We start from the raw sequence: 27,872 nt of genomic DNA, 5'->3' as shown, positions 1-27,872 counted from the left end.
TATAGGCCATTTCATTCTTGAATTCATTATTTCGGATTATAAAAAATGCCAGTAAGAGGAAAGCCCGAAATCGCTAACACAGTCCCATTCTACATCAAAAGACGATTCAGATTACGACTTAAACGATGCAGAATCGTTCAATTACGAAAGGCATTTTTACCATTACTCTTCATCTCACAATAGTAGATTTACATCGAATTTTTTCAAAATATGCGTTTACGATTTTGTGTTCAAAATTTTAAATAAGAATCTTACTTTCAATCAAGAATTCTCTTGTCATAGTATTGGTATAACTGTTAACCAATATTGCTGGGAGTCAGACATTTCTTTTATAGTTCATACAGTATACAACTTGAAGCAAGTAGCCAAAACTGTATGTATTAACTTACATAATAAGGAATATTTATTAGTCAAAATTTCTTTAAAAGACGCCAAATAAGGAAAAATGTAGCCAGAATGGGGCATTTTGACAATCTTATCTTCTTATGGGAATAAAGGATAGGATAAATTCAAAGGATCGCTGCTAACTTTTTCGTATCATAAACCTAAGAAGAAAAAATATTTCAAAGCTAAAAAAATATATGCAATATTTTTCTTTAGTTTGTGAAGCGAAACGGTAAGCAAATCGATAATGAAAAATGTGCATAATATTTTCATTCAACATGATGAACAGCGATGATATTGGAAATTCATTGTAAAAAAAGGTTTGTTTTTCTACAATATTATAGAACTGTGAGTAAAATAATTTTTGTCTTTAGGGAAAATGTCTGCTCCCAAAGTTTCGGAGCATATCCATGATATTGAAGAAGGATAATTCTATAATAAGAAATTCAAAAATCATATATACTTTTAAAGCATATATTATGAATGCATAATATATGCGAATAAAAGATTATTCGCTCAGTAATTCGAAAAAAAAAAAAAAAAAAAAGATTATTCAAACGCAGAAAGTTTTGAAGTGTCGAAATTCATTGACATTTCTCGAAAAAACATTTTGATGATTAATAAATTGTCTCTATATAAATCCGTAGGAGTGATGTCGCCAAAAACTTTCTCGATATTTTATAATAAAGATATTATTATTCTCACACTACATAAAATAATAGACATTAGGGAAAGACCGTGAATGCCAAGAATGCTCAGATTTTTATTTCCTGAGTCTCACACACAAGAGCGTGTCTTTCATAGCATAGTGACAAAAATATGGCACCTATTAATTAATTGCATAGCTTTGCTGAACGATAGTTGCAAAATATCGATCTTTTTCTTGTATCAAGCATTTTTTAATCTTGAGGAATTTTTTGGCAAATGATCGCTGGCATGTGATTTCTACACAAGAACTAGAAAATTATATATATATTTTGGTCATCTGTTTTCTCAACAGATTTAAACATTAAACATAGAACTACAATAGTTACACACATTTCAAATTTCATTTAATATTTAAGTCGCATTTTTCAATTATTATGTTTATATGTATTCAAAAGTACAAATAGACAGACGGTCAACCCCTTGACGGATTTGACTCGAAATCTGACACGGATTTACATTTCTGATACTAAACTTGCGAACCAAAATTTATCAAAATTTCGCTTTACGTTTTGTAATTATCTTTTTCACTTGTATAATAACAGTAGAAGAGACAGATTACTCTGAAGAGATTTCGTTTAAAATTTGGTCTAATTTTATAGGCCAAATGCCTAACTTTATAGATTTGGCTAAAAAAATTTTTTTGAGCTGTGTTCACGGACAGACAAACAGACATTATTCCAAAAACATGTTTTTTAAAAGGAGGTCTGAAACGGTTTTGTTTATACAAAATCTAGACTAAAAATTTTCTGACAATTGCAATGCATTCTCTTCGAACTTCTTTATTTACAAAAAAGTGTAAAAACACATATATGAAAGAATTTCATTAAAGTTAAAAACATAATCAAAAGTTAAAGAGCATAGTTAAAAGTTAAGATTAATTATTCGAAGAATTTTTGGCTAATGAAACTGTAAATTATTCTGTACCTCATGGCTTTAGAAAATATCCATATCTCTACTAATAATAAAGATTAATATGTGTGTTGGGGCTCTACAGGCCATGCCATTTGACATAAAGCTATAAAAAAAGGTATATATATACTTTGAAGAGCGGAAAAATGAACCCTGGGGCAAATTTTAATACTTTAATTAAAACTATAATTGATTAAAAATTAAGCAAAATGTTGAAGTTTTTTAAGTGGTTTTTATTTTATGCCGAATAATTTTTTCTGAGTTCATCATTTTTAAAAATATTTTAAGCGTATTATACAAAAATATATTTCATTGTTGGAGTGAAACTCAATTTGTTTTCCTTACTACTGCTAATATTTAATCCTTTTTATATGGCTTTTTTTTTTCATTTGCTGACGATCAAGATATACAGATTCGGTTTATTTTTCCAAGTTAAATAAATTTGGATTGAGTCATGATTTTAATAAAACTTTTGAAGTTTTTTTGCACTTACATTTAAATTAAACTTCAAAACAGAGAAGTGTGAATTTTTAAAAAAAAATATATGCCCTTATTTTTAAGAATTACATCTTTTTTCTGTAATATAATCAAAAGCATAGAAAAAAAGGAACAAAAAAACATAGTAAAATGAACAGAACGTTATAAATCTTCTAAAATCATACGAGTTATATGTCTACCAAGTTTTAAAATATTTTGATGAAAAAGTCATGATAACAAAGTTAAAAAAAAAAAAAAAAATTATAATTTTTAGTAAGCATTAAAATTCTGCGAACCAACTGGTCGCCAAAGGTGGTCAGTATTAGCACTAAAACTCAATGAGTTTGAATTTTACATCTGTATAAGCTCAAATATCACTCAAATTTTTCTAAATCACTCAGAAATAGCAGAATAACCAGTTTATATTATATGCACGTTGCTTTATTTTAAAGTCATCTGAAGAGTGATGCTTTAAATATTCAGCTTTGGTCAGTGATATTGAAAGGTGGACGAATGATGGTTCACGTCGTAATCAAACGATCCCGATAAGGCATTAAAGAGTAGGAAGATGGCTATTATCAAGCGATAAAGAATAAGATAGATTGCTACAGTTCTGCAGAAAGGAACCAGACAGTGATCGAAGTAAATGTATATCGAATTTCCTTTTTGAGATTAGAGAAATTCTAACAAGCAATCGGATGCAAAAGTCACTAGATCTAATTTCAGTATTATCTGGATGCTGTTCTGAAAGGATTCTGAAGAAAATATTTGTATTGATATTGAAAGTATACGTTATTATTTAAGAAATTCATTGTTAAACTTTTTTGATTTTCGTAAATTATATGCATTTTTATCATAAGAATGATAGGAATTAAAACGATTTTGTTTTGGAAAAGCTAAAAATAAGTTAACTATATTTGTTGTTATTTCAATCGAAAATTCCCCTGATTTGATTTGTTTGGGGTTTTCTGGCACAAGAGCCATGATGTTGATCATGCTGCTCCAAACAGTGGGTAAAATTATATCACTTTAAAACAGTCATCGAAGGGAATATGAGGAGAAGCTAAAAAGTAATCAAGATTCAGATAAATGGATAAAACTTTATGGACTTTAAAAAAGCAGAATTGGACATGAGGTATCTTATCAAGCAGGAAAGATAACTGAGTGTAAGAATTTTGAAAAAACTGTAAACGCTGGGCATTGAAATGTAGGCATTCTGACAATTTATGTTGTCATTTGACATTTCGTCGATGACATTTCACAATGACATCGCGAACACAGTGGTGGTTGTTCACCTAGCAACAAATGAATATGGGTGAATCTAGTGTGTCCATGCGTAAACGAGTTAAAACAGTATCAGCTTTTCTGTTCTCTAATGAGGGCCTAGGTTGCACATAGGGTTTGATAGCAGGAAGTTTTTTGTATGTCTCAGGGTCCCACTGTCTTTGCCATTTAGAATAAAGAAGCATTCCCCTGAGATACTAAAGTATCTCCAAATTATTTTAATTATTTAAATTTATAGTTACTTGACATAATTACAAACATGAATATGATTTAAAATACTATAATTCATTTTGGCAGGCCTGTCATAATACGTAAATAAGTTTTTTGCTTTAAATTTTGCTCTTGTATGTCTTACGTTTATTTAATTCATTCGATAATATTTTACTAAGATAAATGCATTAGCTTGATGAAATATTTCTGAAAAAAAGTTTTGAAAGATTTATTTTCAGTCTATTATATTTATTTAAAGGCAAATTCCAGTTTTACATGATAGTTGTCTAATTGTTATGATAATATCATGAAATTTTTGTATTTTTTTTTTCTTCTTGACTTTGGATAACACGTCCAAGACTGTTTAGGCAGTTTCTTTAAATACTAACAAAGCATCTTTTCCCTGTTATCGCACTCAACAAAAGTAGCAATTTAACATGATAATATTACTGGTAGTAATTTTGTAATTTGCTTGATGCATTTTGGTTGAAGCAAATATTGCTCAAAATACTCAAAAAAAGGGCAGGCCGTTGAACCAGGGGAAATCAAATCCTGCAGATCACTTTTAGGAAGAGAAGAAAGTGTTTTTCAAAATTTTAATTAAAACTTTTAATTAATTAAAAATTAAATTTTTATTTAATTGGAAATCTAAATTTTATTGGTTTTTTCTTTTCCTACAATAACAATAGATTTTATTATAATACAAAATAATCCTTATATCATTTTAAAAATCAAATAATAAGCCATTTGTATATATTTTGAATTTCTTCATTTTTTTTTATAATTTCAAAATTGATCTCAAAGCAATAAAATAGCAATTTTAAATAATCAAGGCGAATATTTTAATAACTCTCTTGCGAATAAAATAAAATAAATATAAAATTTGCCCATTTATAACTAATTAATATAATTCAGAACATTGGATGTTTCCTTAGACTTCCATTCTTTCTGTAAAATATGTTAAATTATGGCTGAGGCAATCAAGCCAGATAAAGCCAAGATAGTTGAATCAAACCTCAATTATTATAGTATTCTACGATTATCTACGTTAAAGGTTTAAATCATCTTAATTTTTTTTAAAAAAAGAAATTTAATATATTTGAAAAAATTATATTTATTTCTATACAGGATTGGAAAAATTGATTTTTTTTTCTGAATCATTAAGACATTTAGTAGTTTGTGTGTGTGAGGGGTGGGGCGGGGGGTAAAATGTTTTCTTAAAAAAACAATTAATTTTAGGACTGAAGCTTTCAATCAATATCATCAGTTTGTTTTTATTCAGTTTTAGTACTTTGATTGTAAAAAATAGAAGATTTATTTATTTTTTACTGTTTTGTTAGCTAAGAAAATGCATTGCAAAAGCAAAAAAAAAAAAAAAAAAAAACTTATTAAGATATTTTGATTTATTTCCATGCTCTAAATATCACTGAATGAAAAATAAATAAATAAAATAAAAATAATTTTAAACATCAAAATATTTTTCTATAAACTAGTTAATTCAGAAACATAAAGATTCAAAGGTGAAATTTGTTTTAGAGTTTTCCCTTAAATTTTAAAAAAAGTTTTGCCTTTTATTTTCCAGTCATCCTTAAAGTTATAGATCTGCACCAAATGTTTGAAAGAAATGGTGCTATTTGAAATGCCCTATTTTATTCGGGGTTTTAAGAATGCCGCAGATTGAACATTGCCGTTCTTTCTGTTTTTCAAATAAAAACTACAAACAGTATTATTAGTGAGTGTATAACAATCTAAAAAGCGTCCTTTCATCAATCACACGTGTTCAAAGGTTTGATTAAGTTAGTTCATTAGCTAAATTTACATTTTTTTTTTTTTTCAAAAATATCAATGCTTTTTTTCCCTGCATTTTTTTCCAACTGAACTCTTCGTAACAGCAATATATTTCCAGATGCGTAGTTCTTAGCCCAAAGGTACCCACAATATATTAAAATGACAAATCGCTCGGAAAATATTCAACTGTTTGTCGGATTTGTCACCTTCATGTGTGGCGTACCAAGCTGTTGCAGAGACAATTTGTAAAGTAAACACATTAGAACACCAGGAGAGATAGGAGAATTCGTCTTTAAAAAGGACAAATCTCTAATTTTAGATACCTAAAATAAATAAAACCTGGAGGAAATGCCTGTTTGGAAAATTTCTGCCGTTTTTCACTTTCCGAAATAATAAAACGCACCGAGCACTGTCAACAAAATGTCACTTTTAGGTGCAATGATACTTGTTTCTTTGCTTGATTTTTTTTTCCATGATGCATTTCAGTTTTATAACTTGTTTGTAAACTGCCTCGCTAGTGCGCGATGCCAAATTTTTACAACAGGTTTATGATCTGTTAGCAATTTCAAAGTGCAGAATATTCCTTTTAGAAAATTTTTATTGCTTCTAAAAGTGAATAGGTAGAATGAAAATACTAAATATTATTTCAAAAAAATTGTTTTATTTCAATTATTAATTCATTAGGTTCGAATAGAACGTCGTTCGAGATTAAATCAGGGATAATGATCAAAACTTCAAATGAACTGACTTCTTCCCAAAACTTCTGATGAATTCAGTCGTCTATATTGTATTTTTATTATAATAGTTTTAAAAATGGTCTCAGAAAAAATACTATTAAGTTAATGGAAGGTTTATTTAACTCTGGTAATTGTTTTAGGTTTTCTTAGTTTTATTTGTATTATATTAAAACATTTTTTTTTAATTCATCCTCTAGTAAAAATTTAGAAATCTGTAATTCTGTTACTACTAATAAAAATGAATGTATGCCTTGTGTATAGGTTATTGCTTTATAAGATATGCCGTTTGAGTTATAGTTGCCAAATTTGGCACATATATACTAAGAAAGCTGAGAATGTGCTCCTCAGAGAGATTTTTTAAAAGTAAAATTACTTAAATATTAAACAAAATTTTGATATTTTCTCTGAAAATATTATCATATAAAACTTATCTTTACATCATTTTAAAAGTTGTTTTTTTAGTGATAATAATTTTATAGTCGTGAAAAATGAAATGTCAATCAGTCGTATTGAATTTTATTATATTAATTTTTAAAAATGGTCTCTAAATATTTAATCGCATTCTATTAATATATTTTTAATTTATCCCTTAGTACAAAGTTAGAAATCTGCATTTATGTTTCTAATAATAAAAAGTAATGTGTATCTGTGCGTGTAGGTTAGTGCTTATATATATATATACTATGTTTGTAAGATCGGTATTAGCGGTACTGTCATTACATACATAGTATTTATTAAATGTATAAATACTATGTATGTAATTTAATTAAGATTATTTTGTACTTTACATAGAAAGAAGTAGAGCATACATAAAGCTAACTTTAACATTATGCGGATATAAAATTTTAAGTATTTTCTACTTAAAAATGTCAGTTATAGTAATAGTAATAGTAAATTTTCAGAAAATTTTGTCTGTTGTTTCCTTGTCCTTGTCTCTTGTTTCAAATATTAAAATAAAGCACACGATACCGCTTCTTATATTATGGCCAACTGCAATATAAATTTTTAGAAATATGAATATTTCGTTAACTTTTTCTCGGGAGAAAAATTTGAAGCTTGATTATAAAACATAAGGAAATTCATTCCATCGGATGTCAGGTTGAAGCTCATACATTTTAGAAAATTCCTTTATACTGTCATAAGCATTTAGAATAATTTTTTTTGAGAATCATTGATGATAATGTATGGCCTACAAATCAAATTTTATATGGGATTATATCAAACTAAACCTTTTCGGATAGCTTCCTTTTTTCAGTATTTAACATTTGGATGAATAAAGATTTTAAAAAACAGTATTAACTCTAAAATTTTCTATAATTTGCCAAAAAATTATTTAAAATATTAATTTCCTTTTTATTATAAACAATTCCTCATTTGCGCATCTAATTTCATTGAGGATATAAATGAAAAAATTACGAAATATTACAAAAGATAGTAATGACGCAATTATAAAGACACGAGTTAACTTTTCTTGATTCAGATATAAATAATGGTTCACAATCACACCAAATTTTCTGAAATATTTGTTGCATTGTTCTTTGAATACTTTTAATAATATATATCTGTATTTAGATAACTTTTTGGAATGATAATAAATAATATCTTAATGGTCGGCACGTGAAAGCATTTGTATGCTAGTTAACAAATGAAATTCGTTCTTAGTTAATTATACAAAGTCTTCATTATCCAAGCAGCCACATGCCTCATTAAATAAAATTGAAATTGAAAAATGAAACACATTTAATATTGCATAACTTTTATGTTTTCTTTTAGAGCTAATTCCTTACATTAGAGCTATTATATATTTTGTTTTAGAGCTAATATATTGTATAGTTTTAGACTCAATATATAAAATTATCTCTGTTACGAGCCAAAATATACAGCCATTCAGAAAGATATTAATTTTTTTAACAAAATATTTTAATTTAATGCTATTTCTATATCGGAAAAAATATTTTGATAGGATTTTTTTTGTCAGAATACTATACATATTTTTAAATATTTGAATCAATATATGACGAAGATGTTTTAAACTTAATTTTTAAAAATTAATTTTTTGTTCCAATGCCTTAAAATATATTATAAAGCAATTTCAAACAAGTTTTTCTAAATAAAATTACATAAATACATGTTGAATTTTTGAAACAAATAACTATTTTGAGAATAAAAAATTCAAAAAGAAAAAGAATCTGCAAAAATATATAAAATAAAAAATATATAGAGAGAGAATGAAAAATAACATTGAATGAAAAATGATGAATAAAAAATAACATTGAATGAAAAATGATGAATAAAAAATAATACTGAATGAAAAATAATGAATAAAAAATATAGAATGGAAAAAATATATTTTCCTCGAAAAATTCTAGACGAAAAAACATGAATTGTAAGTCTGAAACAATAGCGAGGGAGATTATTGCATTAGTTATGGGCATTATTTTGTCGATAATCTACAAAGCGGCTTCGATAACCACGTTTTTACTAACTGGAAGGAGTGTCAACCATATTAACTTAAGTATTACGCTTGCTATCAAGAATATTCAATTCTGCTCCTACCCTATTCTTTACTCAACCCCCTTCCCGCCAGAAAAAGAAAAGTCAAATGGGCTATTAGCATATCTGAGTATATCTAAATTTATATAGAACTATTGAACTTTACTTCCTTTGACCTTCGCAATGAAAAGTGAAATAAGAGATAAAAGTGATAATTCAAAGTATCTAAAACAGTATTTTCAAAACGCAGACATGCTTTACGAAACAGGTTAAAAACATTAAACATGCAAAAAGAAGAAGAAGAAGCATAGAGGGAAAGAAGATGTTTAATTTATGCTAACAAAATTTCAAGTTATTTTTGTAATTCACTTTGAGAGTCTAAACATGTTTTAGCACATAGATAGAAGAAATACATTACATCCATTAATGTATTCTATTTTCTATTCTCAAAACTGCTGTAGTTTAGCGAATAATCAAAACACAAAATGCTTAAAAAAATAATAAATAAATAAAAATTTTAAAAAAGATTAAAATAATGCTCATGCTTCGTATGTTAATAATAAAACATAAAACTGGATAATTTTTCTGGAATATGAAAAGAATATCTTAGTCATTAACTAATACGATTCAATTAAGGAATGGCTTTTCATGAATATGAAAAGAATATCTTAATCATTAACTAATATGGCTCTATTAAAGAATAACTTTTCAGGAATACGAAAAGAATATCTTTATCATTAACTAATACGGTTCAATTAAGGAATGGCTTTTGATGAATATGAAAAAAATATCTTTATCGTTAACTAATACGATTCAATTAAGGAATGGCTTTTCAGGAATATGAAAAGAATATCTTAATCATTAACTAATATGTTTCAATTAAAGAATAACTTTTCAGGAATATGAGAAAAATATCTGAGTCATTAACTAATACGGTTCAATTAGAGAGTAACTTTTTAGGAAAATGAAAAGAACACCTTTATTATTAACTAATACGGTTCAATTAAGGAATGGCTTTTCATTAATATGAAAAGAATATCTTAATCATTAACTAATATGGTTCAATTAAAGAATAACTTTTCAGGAATATGAAAAGATTATCTTAATCATTAATTAACACGGTTCAGTTAGAAAATCAGAATTGTCTAATTTAAGTTTCAATTACATCATGATTTAATTTTTTAATTCTTTGCAGTTAAGGTTTACTGTTTTCAAAATCCATAACAACCTTTAAAGTTTCACTTTACTTAAAATTTTGGCATTGAATTTGAAACTAGCTAATTCAAGTATTTAAATAGAAAGAAAGTAAAATGTATTTTGAAAATTATAGTTATATAATAAATAGCATTTGCTGGTATATTACATTTAAACTCATAAATGAAACAACAGAAAGGAGTTATTGTAGCAGATATAATATTATATAGGAAATAGGGTAAGATCAAAATAAATAAAAGCTTTGATTTAAAAAAAATCGATAATAATAGGTGTTAAAAAATTTAATATTTTTTCGAACATTTTTTTTTATATATTTATTATTTAATATATTTTCAAGGCCCTCGGTTTCCTAAAAAACAGAAATTATTTTGATGGAAATGATTTCTTTAAATTATAGTTTCAAATGCTTTAAAAATATTTCGGAAATCTCTTTAGAATTAAATATTTTCGAGAGATTGCAATATTGTTAACCATTAATACAATTCAATGATCTATTAATTGAAAACAATTCATGGATATTTTGAAATTTCAAGCCTAATATAATTTTTTTTTACCCCCTGATGAATTATCTTGCACTAGAATTCTGAAAGGTCACCGATTAATGCATAATTTCTAAATTTATAATTGTGTCTTTTGAATGTAATCTTTTGAATGATTGCAAAAAATTTCAGTATACTAGAAAGGATAAATTTTTCGTAACTTTTTTTCTGATATACAAAAATATATATAATGATTCAAATGATTAAAATAATAGCGGCATTTTAATGAGATAATTTGTTTCTAAAATTGATTATTTTGCATATTTAAATATAATATTGAAAATTTAAAATAATGTCATAAAAATAATAATAGATAATAATGCAAATTTTAAAAAGAAAATCAAGAAACATTTAGAATCTAAATGCATGTATTTTGTGCTTGTTAAGAAAATTAAAAACTTCAAGTTCATATAGTTTAAAGTCTTAACTTAATTGTCCCAAATTTCTTGCTAAAAAGCTATTTTTAAGATGAATAATAGATACAAAATATATATGTAGTATCTCCTAACTCTGTAGTAAATAAAAGAAATCCTTAAATTAGATATTTTTGTAATTTCAAAGCAAGTTTCTTTTCACAAGTATTCCTCAAACATTTCTTACAAAAGCATCTAAAGACTTGACTTTCTTCGTTTGTGCGCAGTATTTAATCTCCATTAATATTGGTGACTTTACCTTTTCTAAGAAAATAAGTTCCAATCACCAGTTATCCTTGAATATTTAGATATTAAATCTTATCAAATTTAAAACTATCTTACTTATTTGATGTTTCATGCTTTGACTGTGCTTCGCGTTCTTAACATACTATTTGAAGATAATTTTTATGCCATCCAGAGCATTAAAAACTGTTATACAAATGAATAAATCGAAAGTACAATAATATAAAATGCATATAGAGAAATTTAATATATTGTTAAATTGTGAATATTTAAAAGATCATATTCACATTAAATCCATTTATACAAAAAAACATTTTTGTATATTATATGTTATATATTATTTTACAAAAAAGTTTTTTTTTAATATTATATGTTAGCAAGACAAAATAGAAATCAATTAAATCTGGCATTATAAAGAATGCTCAATATTTATTTTGTCCTTTGTAATTAATTCCTCTTTTGTTACACATGTTTTTAATTTTCTACTTAAGAAGGCTTTATATTGCTTGTATTGAAAAAGAAAATGATAATTTTTTTTTCAAATTTCGTATCCTTTATTTTATTTTTGTAATTTTCAGCCTATTTTCAGATATGTGTGCTGTAATTTTGCAGTGAGATATTCTTCATTGCCATGAAGTCTGTGTTTCTTTTGTGGGTGATTTTATGAAGAGCTGTGTTTTCAACTTAATAAAAAGGTTTCATGAAGACATTAAATTTCAAAATAAAATTCAATTATTAATCTACTTATAGCTTACAGTACTGAAGTTAGGTGATTCTGTTAGATATTAAGAAGTCGCTTGATAACAGTTTAGTTGAAATCCTAATACTTGGTGATAATACTATGTGATAAACAGGATGGTCTTATCTTCGATTTATATGTATATCAAAATGTGAAGTTTCAAAATATCACTAAGACAAAGTCATGTAAAATCATTAAGATAACGTCATATAAAATATTAAACTGAAATTTTTATCAACATTAATCCCGGTGAACTAACTGATTGCCGAAGGCGGCTAATAATGAATAAAAATGTATGCTATTAATTGTATTATCATATAAACTTTTGAAACTATGTATTGTTACAAGTCTGAAAAAAATCAAAGGCAAGGATAAATGTCCGTTTTTATGTTTTATAAAGCAATAATTTGAGTCCAGCGCTTAAATTAATATAATTTCCTTATGTTTGTTTAGTGGTAAAATAAATATTTTCATGGAATGGAATGAATACTCTCAAGTGATAAAATACAATAATTTAAATTGAACATAATATTCTAGCTAAAATTGCATGGCAAGGTAGAATTAAAAAATATTTTCTAATTTGCCTTCCTTTTTAATGGCTTTTAGTACAATAATCAAAGTGAAATATAAAATACCAGCTTCAAGATTTGGCTTACAATTAATATTTCTTTTTTTTTATAAGGGATATAGAGCTTTTTATTATGATGAATTATAATGCAATTAAAGTTCAAAGTAATAGAGGGTTTCATAATGAAAAAAATATTGGCATACATATTATATTATAGAATTTAATAATGATAAATAACATTATAACTAATTACTATAATAATGAAAAAAAATACTCTAATATTATATTCTATTTATAGGACTTCATAATTTGCACTAAAAATAGATATGAATTTGCGCCTGTCTGTGTGTTAACTTTCTACAGACCAAACCGTTTGACCAACAGCTACAAAATCGGATATATATACCTTGGAAAGTGGCAATGTGTACTTTGGAGGGAATCTTTTCTAGAAATTATTATTTGAATTTTAATTAATTAGAAATTAAATTGAATTGCCTCTTTTTTCTGCAACAATTTCCGAAACTATTATTTCACAAGAATAAATTTTGCACTATTTCATTTTTTTAAAAGTTGTCTTTTTAAAAATGCTATTTTAAGAAGTCACACAAATTTTACCTTCATTTCTATAATTTTTAAAAAAATTATAATTTTTGCCTAATTTTCTAAAATATACATTATTGCCCTGGAATTCAAACTTTTTTATTCTTTCATCAAATATATAATGGTGAGATTTTCTTTCATTATTGAGAACTAACGATGAAGGATTCCATTTAGTGTCCAAGTGGTTTATAAGATGAATTTAAAAAAAAAAATTATAACACTTTGAAAGTTTAAAAATAGATAAACTGCGCATTTATGTTTTTAATAGTGTTATGATGTCGTGGGACTGTCTGCAAGTGAAAGGTTCATGTACACAAAGAACAGAACATGTATAAGACAAATTAGCACAAGTTAAATATTTGGAAATTTGACGGTATCATGCACATAAAGTTACACCTAACCGATTAGACTGAAATTAATTATAATCAATATCCCCGTAGAACCAATTGGTCACCCTAAGAAGCCTAACGACAAATATGACGACTGATTATGATTGCACGTATACTAAAATGTTATGACTATCATGCCGGATTTCATCCATCTAGCTCACTGCGCTTTTGAGATATCATATTAATTTAGACAAGAATAAGAATAATAGCAGTTATAATTTTACAAACGATTTATTTGGATTTAATGCTGCCAAAATCGTCTGTGCTTACCAAAGTCTTTAAGTTAAATTCTTAGATGATGTCGGAAAGACAAAAAAATAAGCTACATAAGTAAAAACCAATAAAAAGTCCCGAAGAAAAATTCAAGCACAATTTCTTAACTATATTTCAGCGTATGCATATCTTTTACGAGCTTAAATATATTTTAGTATCTTTTGACCCGTGAAGAATTTATTGGGTTGTTTCGAAAACTAACGACTTCTTGAAACATTTGTTTGAGCTTTCCGACCCTACAATCGAATGCATGTTCTACTAAACATTTCAGAGAACAAGTGGCCATAAAATAATTCCCAACAGCAGCGTGTTTAAAAATAATTCGTCGTTTTAAGATTTAAAAACCTTTCATTGTCTTTGGCCAAACACCGAATAGATAAAATGCATTCCTTAACTAGGACTACGATAATAGATTCGGCAGCTTATAATAAGAAAGAGAAATGCACGAAAGATGACAGATAGTTTGAATTCAAGCATCAAATAGAGGCGACGTGACCCATTTTGAAAGACAGTAACAAGAACCGATTCAATTGAGCGAGTGGAATCATTCAAAGAACCGATCAGTTTCGATTCGCAGTCACTCAAGCATAAACATTTGAACAATTGAAGAAGCGAAAATTCTTAATGTTTGCCGGTGAGTTATTTGCATCTTCATTTTGGCGTGTTGTTTCCCATCAAAGGCTTGTTTGAATACCTTATTACAAACGCAACAAGCATATTGATAGACGCATTTAAGTTGTGAAAAGTTGCCATCAAATTGCGAGTTCACCGAAGACGTTCATTGATATAATCAATTTTTCTTCCCCGTAGATAACTCGCAGGATATGCAGTCAGGTCCTTAAAATCCATTTTCTGAAATATAATTTTGGATAAAGTACTTTGGGCAGATTAAATTTTGAAGATCGGAATATCGATAATGATAAAATCACCTAAAATGCTAGCGTAATCAAGATTGAACGTCAGAAAAGTACTGAGCCATTCTTTTCAAAAAAGGGAAAAATTAATAATAATAGGTCAAATAATCCATTCGAAAATGCTGTAACTTTACATATATGTTTAATTATGAAATGAATGTCAGAGTTTAATATTAAATATTAAAATTACTTATACGAGGAAAATAATAAAATTATTAACGTTAAATGTGAATCTTCAGAATTACACAATGATGATTTTGGAGAGTCATAATTTGGCATTTATGGATAACAAATAACTAAATTTAGCTTCTAGACAATGTCAATCGAAAGAGGAATTAATTATTTTCACTTATCTTGAGCTTAAGATTAGGACTCCGAATTGTTATGTCAAAAATATTGATGAAATGAATTTTACAGGATGTCAATTTATTGTAGTTAAGAAATAAAATGCAAAAACCTGGTTTTTATTCTTCAAGGGCAAAATACGTCTTTTTTTTTTTCTTTTTTTTTTTGTAAATTAAGAATTTAAAAAGTTTCAATATTCAATAAAATTTAGCAAATTTCAAAGATTTCTCAATTTTTTTCATTGGAATCGAAAACGATGTAAAATTGAATTAGCAAATATTTATTCAGTTTTTATATTAACATTCATTGGTATAAATCACATAAATAAAATCAATTTTGATTTACAGATTTAACCTTTTGAAGTTGCTTTATTGCTATTTTCCAATTGTGCTGTAAATAAATAATTTAGGTCCAAAAAATAAAAAAAATAATAAAAAATCAAGATAAAAGCAATATAAAAAAATTTAAAATTCATTAGCCAATTCATTACAGCAATAAATATATATTGATTAGAAAACATTGTAACATATTTTTGAAAACAGGAAAAAGTTTTCAAAAATATACGAACAAACAATTTTAAGACATTTTGGCTTGATTTCACTTTTACTTTCCTATGTCTGAAATAACTCCCTTTTTTTAAAAAGCTAAAAAATAGTTAATATTATCTATTTTTACATTCATTCAAGATTCTTAAAGTTCAAATTTCGGGGCGAAGAATTCTATAATTCAATCATTCCTGTGAGAATTCTTAATTCCAGAGTTTTAAGACAGCTTAATTATTTCTGTAAAAATTTCTGCACAATGATTCAGACAAAATAAAAAGTGAAGTTAAATCGTGAAAATATCTTTACGAAAATGAAAAAAATATTTATAATTTGAAATAAAACTTCCATACTTTTTTTAAAAAAAAGATAAATCATATTCATTGTTTAAAATAACTTTACAAGATATTTTTTTTCTGACGCAACTGTAAAAACAGTTAGATATCTTTTATTAGATTTCTTAAACAAAGCAGTAAAGAAACAGAAAACTTGTCATTTTGAAATAATTTTGGCAATATGAAGAATATATTATAATAAAAATTTAGATCTGACAGTCACATCTTTTTCGATGCGCGCAGAGTAATGCACGAGAGTATTTCTTGTGTACAGCCGAACACCCCGCCACTACTGAACGAAGCAGTATCGACAAATGTGCTAGAGTAATGAATGCAGAACGATTTATATCGAATTTCTTATATGCGAATAAAAAAATAAAGTAGAAATTCCATAAAAAGAAATCTTGTATTGTGAATAATAATTATCCACAAAAGGTTTTAATTTGGCGATCGCATATTATTATGCCATCAGTAAATGTGCATTGAAGTACATTGAATGCGTATTGAGCTCATCGGCCGCTTGCGAGTAATTGATTGGAGAGATATCTAATTTCTGATGACTAAATCTATGCATATTTAAATTAAACTAAATCAATCAATTAATCAATATGGAACAATGCATTTCATTTTTTGGAACACATGAGAAGCATTTATATATCAAATATGTTTACTTCTATCGCAAAAAAAAACTTACACTGAAGTTTTAGAATAACTTTAGAAATAAATACATTTTTAGGGAAATTAATGCACAATGTGGCAATATGCAGGAAAAGAAAAAGGTATTCACTTTATATATTGTAATAAAATGTACGTCTTGAATCGATTACTTCAGTTAAACGTAGTATTTCTTTTATAAAAGTATATACTATATCTAATCCATGCCTTTTTATAATTGAAGAAAATAAATAGCGGAATTAATTATCTTCATTTTGTAAATAAATGCTCTATAGAAGTCTATAAAAATTTTATTGTTACTTTAATTATTCAATTTAAGCATTAATAGTAATATTTTATTGAATAACAAAATTTACCTCAAAACTACAATTTTCCTTTCGGTCTCTATCGATTTGTTTTACTAGAATTTTATAGTTTCTATGTGTTTTTTTATAACATTTAAAATTATATTTTATTTCTCAAAACAAATTCAAAATAGAATTTGGACCATTTAAAGATTGGTATGAATATGATGTTAAAAAATTATTTAATAAGTCCTGTCAAAAAGCACTCCTTTTTCTAAAGTTTCGAAATTGTAAAGTTCCCAGCCTAAAAAAGTTATCAGACCTTTTTTAAATGTAATTATGATCCAGGATTTGAAGTGACTATTGGAATGAGTGTATTAAAAGTCTGCATGTTACTATAAATATAATTATGACATAATTCGACAAAAAAAAAATTATCTCTTAAAAAATGTCTGGTTATCTAATAACCATTTTTTTTACTCTAGAATTCGAGTCATAGTTGAAATGCTTCATATTTAATCACACAGAATAATAAAAATTTATTTCGTTTTTACCCTTTAGTTATTATTTATTTATTTATTAGATTTCATATCAGAAAATTATTCTGGCAGGAAAGTCTCAGTTTTGTAAAAAAATTTTTAAAAAGCACTTTTGCTCAAAATCAATCAGTCATTTTTCTTTTGTAAATAAATTCCCTTCTATTTAAAAATTTCAAGGAACAGTTTTTAATAACATGTAATACGAGAAGAAATCTAGATTGAATGTTTTAAAACTTTCTATTTTGCTGTGTAAATTAAAAAAAAAAAATAAATCACTTTCTCACTCATACATAAAACATTTTTCATGACCACAAAGTGTGGAAATTCAATATTCAGGCAAGTTAAATATATTTTATCTATGCATATTGAGATAGTAATTTTTAACGGAATGATTTAAATCTAGTTAACTATCTTAACTATTCTTGAATGGTATTACTGATAAACCTCATCCTCTTCTTCCCCTTTCCTGTTTCAGGTAATGAACAGTGGGCAAAAATACTCTATTATGAGTTAATTGTTCCTCTATATTTTATGTTTCATTCCCCCGTCCCCCCCCAAATATATATATATATATATATATATATATATATATATATATATATATATATATATATATATATATATTTGAATATTCTTAACTATCGACATATTCTAATTAAATATTTTAAAACAATGAAAGCAATATATACATTTGAGATTAAAAGTCAATTACATTCGTTTTCATAAACTTCCATATGATCAGAGACCTAAGTCAAAAGAGAAATCTCTGTCGACAATGGACATTTAAAGACTATATATATATGCGTGTGTGTGTGTGTGTGTGTGCGTGCATTAAAACCAACACATTTCTACATTTTCAGCAATATATAACATGGATTAAATATAGGGAATTTTTAATATTTTAATCAGTGATACAAAACTGTCTTTATTTGCATTAAAATAAAAATAAATTTATGGAAAATCTTGCCATAAGAAGTATTTTATAGTGCCGTTATCCTTCAGTGGCAGAATATACAAAAATGAACTTAATAATAAATAACAGCTCTTAAGCAATGTGAAACACGAACTTTTCATGCGAACACTCTTCTTTTGTACTCTTTATGTTTAACTAATTAAAATGTAATTCAAGCTGTGGTAAGTTTTAGGGTATCATAAAAGCATTTTTCCTCTTCGCCGTACGATAAGAGTATTAATATTAAATGGAAAGAATTAGCTTTTTTAGAACGCACTTTGTTCGAAGAGTATCCCGTTACAAGCGCGTGGCCATCTCCTCGGATTTTCCCCAATTTTTTTCCATTTTGGGAATAGAGAATGATTAAAAGCTCCAAGTGCTGAGTTGATATTGAACAGGCAGCCAAAAGAACAGATTCATCAGAAATGAAAGAATCATTTCATTCATTAAAAAAATATTTTGTATAACTTTATTTCAGATTTAATTCTTTCAAATTTGGTGATATTCACTATATTACATTATAATATTTATCCCATTTATCAAGTTTTCCTACATTACTTTTAAAATTAATTTGCAATCTATTATATGTATTATAATATTTATGATTATTATTTTAGTAGTAATTTATTGTAATTGTTTATGGATGAAATGAATTAACAAATGAATAATTATTAACACTAATATCATATATATATATATATACACATATATATAAAGAGAGAGAAAGAGATTTAGATATATAGCACCTTCTTAATTTTATATACATTGTTCTTCTAGCAATTTCCACTTTGAAATATTTACCATCATAAATTATATAGCTTTTTATTATCTTACAAAAATATAATAAATTTTATTTCTCATGAAATAAACTGAAAGTTAAATATTTATATAGCAATCGACGATATGTTTTAGGTAAGGGAAATTCTACTTTCAGATTTTTTGTAAATCGGTTTTAAGATAATAAAAGAAAGAATTATTTGACGAAGATTTCTTGCATAAATATTAAATCCCTAGATTGTTAGCAGTGGCTTAGCAAAAATAAATTAGCTTAAAATATGAAATAATTTTTTCAGTTATTTCTGACTTTCGAAGTATCTATGCATAATTCTACTCCATTTATTTAAATGATGAAATAATAATTTCAGAATTAAATTATTTCTTAAATATTAAAAAAGTAGTTTCCTTCTGAAATTTATTTTTTTAGTAATATTATTTTGCATAACATGCCATGATGTAAATAACATATAAAATAAATTATTGTCCATTATAGAGTTTACTTAAAAATAACTAACAAAAAGCTTCGATTCATGAATTGTAAAATAATATCTATAGTAATTATAATATAGAATTTGAAGTTTTCCACGGATTAATCTCTTTTAAATTTGTCTTAGGAAATTGTTTCATATAAGAATGATGTGAAACTTTGAAATTAGAATGGGCGATATGTGTTTAAAAAATCTAATTTTTGGAGAAATCAAAGAATAAAATGAATAAATAATTCGGAATCAAACCATTGAAGAAAACTGAAAGTCTAAAATCAGATTTTTTTGGAAGTTATTCTTTTGAAATTCTTCTGAGCTTGTATTTTAATTTCTGATTTATTTTAGACATCCGTTTAGTTTTGAATTTAATAGGGAAGTTTAAATTTTTATATACATAATTGCGATTTTTCGCTTCAAATAAGAGTGTTGTATTTAATGACTTCCATTAAACTCATTTTAATGCCGAGGGAAGCATAATCGAATTCATAAATTTGTAAATGCTTGTGATAAGCTGTTTCGCTGCTTCTGATTAGAGGTCAGCTTAATAGCTTCCAAAACAAAAACAAAAATACTAATAAATACTTTTACGGCATAATGTTGCTATAGCAATGAAATTCATTTTCAATTCACAATTAATATTATGAAACAGAATGCACCAGTGCTTGGATATTTAAGTTGCTAATTTTAAAGCATTAAGAAATATCCGGATTTGTTAATTAATTATTAGTCAATGAAGTTTATTGATTAATTATCTATCTCTCCTCTATAATATATCCTCTCTTAAATGAATCCCAGGTCCAAAGATATTTAATAATCATTGTTAGAAAAAAAATATTCTTTAAAAGATTAAAGCTATAAAGAGAAAAATATTGTTTTAAATAGTCTTTAAAAAACTCCAGAAAACTAAAAATGAATGTAGCCCGAACCGATTTTAGATACTGATATAAGAGTTATTACTTATATGTTTTAAGATTCTTTTCAAAAATTTTAAATTAAATAATAAAATTCGTTTTCGTCATGTCGTTTTTTCTTCATTCGATGAAATCATTCCCTACTTATTAATTTAATATTAACTATTCACATGGAATGGTTTCGAGCATAAAAATTCCATCCCATCTAAATATATCATTAACACAATTATTTTCTTTCTTTTCTTTCGCTACTAAGACAAAAAAAAAACAAGGAGGGGGCTTTAAAATTGCTTGTATTTGCCTTATTTCTCTCCGGAATTACAAATTTAATTACAAAAAAAAATTATAGTAAAGCGTATTCTGATATATATATATAATAAGCATAATTTTTTAGAAGAGCGAAATAATTAAAATGATACTTTTTCATCTTAATTACAAAAGTTAATTACATTAAGAGGTGCAAGGGGAGATCTACTTCTTTAGAGTGCTCATAAACTTTATAATATTCCAACAGATTTTGAAAATTTTATGATAAATTTATTCTGTTCTTCATTTTCATTTTCTTCATTATTCATATTCTTCTTCTGTATAATTGCATCGCATAAACAGTAACTACAAGGACAGTTATATTATTTTATGGTAATTATTTTATTTTCCGTTTATTAAAATAAGTCGCAGTTAACGGGATTATATAATTATATAATAAAGCTTAACTTGCAAAGTTTGGGTTCAAATTTCATCAGCAGTCTAAGAGCTGTTGATAAAATGTGAACTTTTAAGGAAATGAAAATTTTAGTGAAATACTTCTTTGTGCGAATTATCTAAGATAGGTCCTTGTAAGATCTAAGAAAAGAGGTGTTAAAAGAAATTTTTGTTGAAGAAGACTCCCAGAATCACCCCTTTTTTAACATCTTTGAACTGTGGAAAAAATATGAGAGAGAGTTTCATGCTAACCTCCAATTAAAATTATTAGGAATACTTTTTTTTCTCCTCTATTTTATCATTTTTATTTCTCTCATCTTCTTACACAGAATTCTTTACATTTCCAAGCGGATGAAAATAAAGCAAAATTAATGATGCAATAATTAAAATTAGATTAATTAAATTAATAATGCAAACTTAATTTGATTAAAATAGAAAAAGTGGAGGATTAAAAGCATAATGGAGAATTAAATACAGACTTTCATTTTTCTATCATGTACATTATGTTCCCTAACTATACAATTAAAAATTTGAACAACACATTGAGCAGAACATCTATCTATTAGTTTATTTAATTTTTAAGAAACGACAAACTAAAGTTTTTAATTGTTACTAAAATATTTAATATTAATTATTTTAATAAAAATTTAATTTTTGATCCATAATTTAATCAAAACATTAATAATAATTTTTTTAATGAAATGCTAGAGACAATTGCCATCTATCTAGTTTTATTTCTTAATTATTTAATTGCATCATTCATATGATTACAAATTTTATATTAATGAATTCATCCTTTACGATGTTAGGATAATAGATGTTTAGTGTGTAAAGAAATGTCCTTTAATTAACTTGATTGATTAACTTTATAAAGAACCTCAAGACTATGAAGTTTAAACTATTAAAGTAACGATCAAATGTCTGTACAACCAGTAAATCAGGAATTATTTAATTGCATCATTCATATGATTACAAATTTTATATTAATGAATTCATCCTTTACGATGTTAGGATAATAGATGTTTAGTGTGTAAAGAAATGCCCTTTAATTAACTTGATTGATTAACTTTATAAAGAACCTCAAGACTATGAAGTTTAAACTATTAAAGTAACGATCAAATGTCTGTACAACCAGTAAATCAGGAATTATTTAATTGCATCATTCATATGATTACAAATTTTATATTAATGAATTCATCCTTTACGATGTTAGGATAATAGATGTTTAGTGTGTAAAGAAATGTCCTTTAATTAACTTGATTGATTAACTTTATAAAGAACCTCAAGACTATGAAGTTTAAACTATTAAAGTAACGATCAAATGTCTGTACAACCAGTAAATCAGGAATTTAAAAATAAAAATTTTACATCCTTATATTTTTTGAGGGAGAGTGATGTTTACTACTGTTGTGTCCTATAAATATAATTTTCTTCGAATATTAAGCGTAATTTGATAATATGGTAAATACTATAGTTACAATTATATATGAATGACTTTTGAAGCAGCCTTTTGCTTTTTATTAAAGCAATGACCAATAATCAATTTCTTTTTGTATTCGAAAACATAGCTGTGGCACTTTAAAAAATTATTTTTAAATTTGTTGATCAAATATACAGAATCTACAAATTTTTATTTGTAAATTTGTGTTTTTGTCTTTATTTCGCAATCTTATGAATCCTTTCTAACGAAATAATTTGTTATATATTTATTATCTTTAAAACAAACATGTTTGTTAGATCATTGTAAACTTTTACATTTCATTTCCTTTAAAGCAAAATGAAAAATGGAATGAAAAACACTAATACTGGACATTTTGTTCCATGAATTACAGTTTTATGTATGGTATACTATATGGCATTATTTTTTAAAAATTTATTTTTGATGCGAATTTATGTTTAATGCATATTTACTTAATATCATTAAATAGATATAGGACAGCTTAAATTATGTAACAAGCTATATATGTTTTATAAATTTTTTTTATGTTATTATATATAAAATAAAAAAATAAACCCTATAGCTTACCATTTTTTTATTGATATATGTATTCGATTAATTTTTATTTATGTAAGTCTCTTAGAGGCTACATAAATTTTCGGTGGGCAAATATATATGGTATTTCACTTTATTAACTGTCTCTTCAACATTTTATTAAATTTCAACTAAAATATTTGACAAATTTAATTTATAAATTAGTTATTTGACATGAAAAAGGAGTTTTATGGAAAGGAAAATCCCATATTGAAGAAAATCCAATCAGAAAATTGCGGTAGAAACTTGAAATTCTTGACAAGTCACTGGGATTGGGACATTGTGCTTAAAATTGAGACAAGACTTCAAAAGAAGCTGAAAAACTAAGGATTAATTGTTTCATTTAACTAAGAATTAAAATATGTCCCTTGTTTTCAATTTTATAATTTACTTTTGGTTTATTTATAGTCGAATTAATTTTATTTTCTCTGAAAGATAGAAGATGAAAGATTTGATTCCTTAAATTTTTTATATTTCTAGGAGTAATAGCTGTCAAGCAATTAAAAACAATTTTATGTTTTATGTCTTGTTGTTTTTATGTTTTTAAAATTATCTCAATAGTTAATTTTATTGTTTCTGTATGATAGTTTTTCTAAAATAATATTAGAGGACATATTTATAATAATAATTTGCTCGAAGTGAAGAAAAATTTAAATCATTTTCCTTTAAAATTTAAACCTGATTTATGCGTTAATGGAAATGACTTTTAGATTTAATTGACTGAGTGAAAAAAATGATGGAAGAAATTTTTGAAATTCGGAATTTTTTAAAAATATTCAAATTATAAAATTACTAATTTATTTTGAATGTCCTTAAAGCTATTTAATGTTTTTTTAAAAGATGAATTAGAAGATTGTATTATCAAGTATTTGTTTATTTCCAAATTCGCAAATATTTTTGCTTTTTGCATGTTTATATTAAGAAAAAAGTGAAGTAAAAGTTTAAATGATCAAATAAAGATTATTTCTAGGTCATTCTTCCGTCAAACAAACAAACAAAAAAGCTAATAAATATCATTTGGACGGTAACATCAAGTTTTGTCAATTTAAAATATATTTTTAATCTACTTCATATATATTATAAAATAATATTTTTGATTAAATACCAATTTATAATTTTATAATTTCTGATGACCATGTTATACGCCCGGAATATTAACTTTCATGGCTGTTAAACGCTCGATATTGAATGAATTAATTCATAATTTCCCTTAATTGTTTGATGAAATTGAAAAGTTTGACTTGAATATGTCCTAATTAAAAATAATAATTTTTTATCATAATTTTAATACTAGCAAAATCTCTCGTTTGAAAAGCTTGAGGGAACAATGAAATTAATTTGAATTTCTCCATAGGAATAAAACCAGTGTTATAGACTGTGCATCAAGTAACATTTAAAAAACTGGAGAAAAAATTGTATGGAATTGAAATTTGTATAAATAAAAAGGTAATTTTTGAGTTTGAATGTTTTGAGTTCATTTTGTAATTCATAATGTAGGGAAAAAATAGCTGAAAAACATTAAAGCCTTGATTAATTTTTAATTGAGATACTTTAATTATCCTTTGGAATTTTAAATATTGAAAGAAACCATCTATTTTTTTCTAGAATAGCTACATTTTTCTTTTGTTTAGAGTTTGAACCAGATTGTAAATTTCGATAATGAAATGAACGTTCCTATCATTTATTTTTGTATATATGGAGATGACACATGATGATTATATAAATATACGATAATAAATTAAATTTCTATAATTTGATTATCTTTTTCTTTATCAATAGAATGAAATGACAGTTGAATTCAAATTATTCAAAAATGCTAAATTAGCTGTAATGTTTATTAAACAGCATGTAGGAGATAATGATTGAAAGAAAAGCTCGAATAAAAGTTTTTTTTCTAAAAAGTAAATGGGTTAACTTGATAAAATCATTAATCACAAATATATGTGGTGTTAGAAAATATCGATTGAAAAAAAAAAAAAAGGAAATAAATATAATATGTGGTTTATTCACAAGCATGGATAGTTTTTTTGTTTTTTTTTTTAGAACTGATAAAGCCACAATTACATTTGATTTCAAAATAAAAAATAAAAAGTTTATGATTATATTTCATTAAAAACGAAAAAAATTACTGTCACAATTTTTGATTTGAAATTTACTTTTATATAGAAGTTATATAGTTACTTTTATATTATGTTTTTCATCTTGTTTACGAAGTAATCTTTGTCAATAAAGAATATCAGTATTACGCAGAACAATATTATTTAACGATACTAAGAAAGATCTGTAACTTATTACATTATTTGTAATTGTCAAATAACCTGAAAAATTCTTGTGCCTTCATAGAATTTCAACCTAAAGAATAACAATTTGCAAATTCTTTATAAGATCAATAATGCTGAAACAATGTAATTTTTTTAAGTGAAAGAATGCGAAGCTATTACTAAGAAATCTTATCTTTAAGTCATAAAATATCAGGGATTAAAATTAAATAAATAAATCTATCGATCAGAAAATTTCTTGTGTAAACGGTAAAACTTATGAAAATCATTTAAAAAGTTGATTATCGTATATTAAAAATATTGCTGTAGAACATTCTTCCTTTTTCTTTTCAAAAATATCACAAATCTAAAAAATTCTTGATGGTTTTAGAATATCAGCCGCAAGTCTACCATTGAGCCATTACAGATTTTTAAAAAATTTGATAGTTATAAACCAGCTAATTCTAAATAACATCTCAGCAATCTTTATATACTTATAATATAAATAATAATTCTATTTGGAATTATAAAAACAAAATAACGCTTCAAAATACACTAATAAAACTATCTAATATTAGCTTATATGATAAAAATTATTCAGTCCTCTTTGATGTAGATTATCTACCTTGATATAAAATAATAATATCGTTTCTTCGCTTTGAAAAATAAGATAACCTAAAAATTCTTGCGGCTTTTTAGAATTTCACCCACAAGAATTTTGCAGTTTGTTCAAATGCAATTCAGTACCCGCCATCGTAAATCTATCAGAGCAAAAACGACGTTGATGACACATTGAAACCGGTATTATTTCCTCCTCCTTCAACGAACAATCTATTTCGAATGAAGGCCTCTTTTGTTGCAAGATACCGGCATCGGAGTTCAGTGGTCCAGCATTTCAACAATAACTCGCTGCAAATATTATCAGAGTACTAATAATAATATTGGCTTTCATCTTTGAATAGTAAAAAGGGTGAATTGATTTATGAGCTTTTATTGTTTTAATATTTAAATAATATTAATGTATTTTTTTTCAATAGATGTCATTCTTATCTAAATGGTAGTTTAATGTGATAACGAACTTGCAAATGGTCGATTTTCTCTTTTTAGTACCATTTGATTAACTTTGTAAATACCAGGAAACTGATTTACTGATACAAAAGTGATATTTTTTATTTAACAATTATTGATTCCTTTTAATATTTCATTTAACAACTCATAAAAAAAACCAAAAATTATCTATGATACTAAATATTATATATAAGATTCAATCTCATAAGCATCTTAATAAATAATTCAAAATTAGATAAATTTTAAAAAGTTGTAATTCATGGAAGGATTGAACATATGACAATGACTTGATTCCAATATGTTCACAAAAATTATGCTAATAACACATCTCTAATTGCATTTTTAAATTCAAAGCAAGAAACATATTTTGATATTCTAGCCTAGTTTCAAAGATAATTTTAAGAATACGTAACAATTAATAGATTCAACCAATTCTTATTATCATTTTATATCCATATTTTGAATATAGTTAAAAGCAAATATTTTAAGTAATCTGTGATATCAAAAACGATTATAAAATAATTCATTTGAATATTAGTTATAAACAGAATATTTTTTCTAGTTTAATTTTTTTAAGGGCAGTAATGAATTCTGATTTTTTAAAAATCAATTTAAAATTGCAAATAAAAATTTGCTGATGTGATTTTATTTTTGTTCCTAATTGAATAAATGTTATGTAACTACATATATGTTGTTTTTTTCTTCTCTTTCTTGTTTTTTGTTGAAATGTTATTTCAAATTTTGAAAGACTTACTGGTTCCTGTAAAAATATCGTAATGCACACATCCTCCACCCGCTGAACTGTCAATTGTTTGTAATAGTTTAAAAAATATTATATCATTGATTTTCTAAATAACATAGTAAATTTCAAAATATCAACTCATAAAATGTTTTTGTTTTTAATTCCGAGTATTTTTTAAATTTTCTCATACATAATACAGCTACACTATCTGTAATAATAATAACAATAATAATAAAGACTTAGAAAAGTAAACAAATTTTGAAAAATGTTTATTTCTGTGAGAAAGCAGACGATAGCTAAAATTAAAATAAATGTAAGGATTTCAAAACAGAGTAAAATGCT

General features: G+C 25.5%; 1 protein-coding gene across 1 annotated transcript in view; it reads right to left on the bottom strand.

Moving 5' to 3' along the window:
• LOC129965988 (uncharacterized) overlaps window positions 1-27,872 on the bottom strand; it is a 112,543-nt gene that overhangs the window by 44,874 nt on the left and 39,797 nt on the right. The gene's annotated exons all lie outside the window — the stretch shown is intronic.

The sequence above is a fragment of the Argiope bruennichi genome, chromosome 4 (genome assembly GCF_947563725.1).
Source record: "Argiope bruennichi chromosome 4, qqArgBrue1.1, whole genome shotgun sequence".
In the NCBI taxonomy this organism is placed as follows: domain Eukaryota; kingdom Metazoa; phylum Arthropoda; class Arachnida; order Araneae; family Araneidae; genus Argiope; species Argiope bruennichi.
This window is presented reverse-complemented; position numbering and strand designations above follow the sequence as displayed.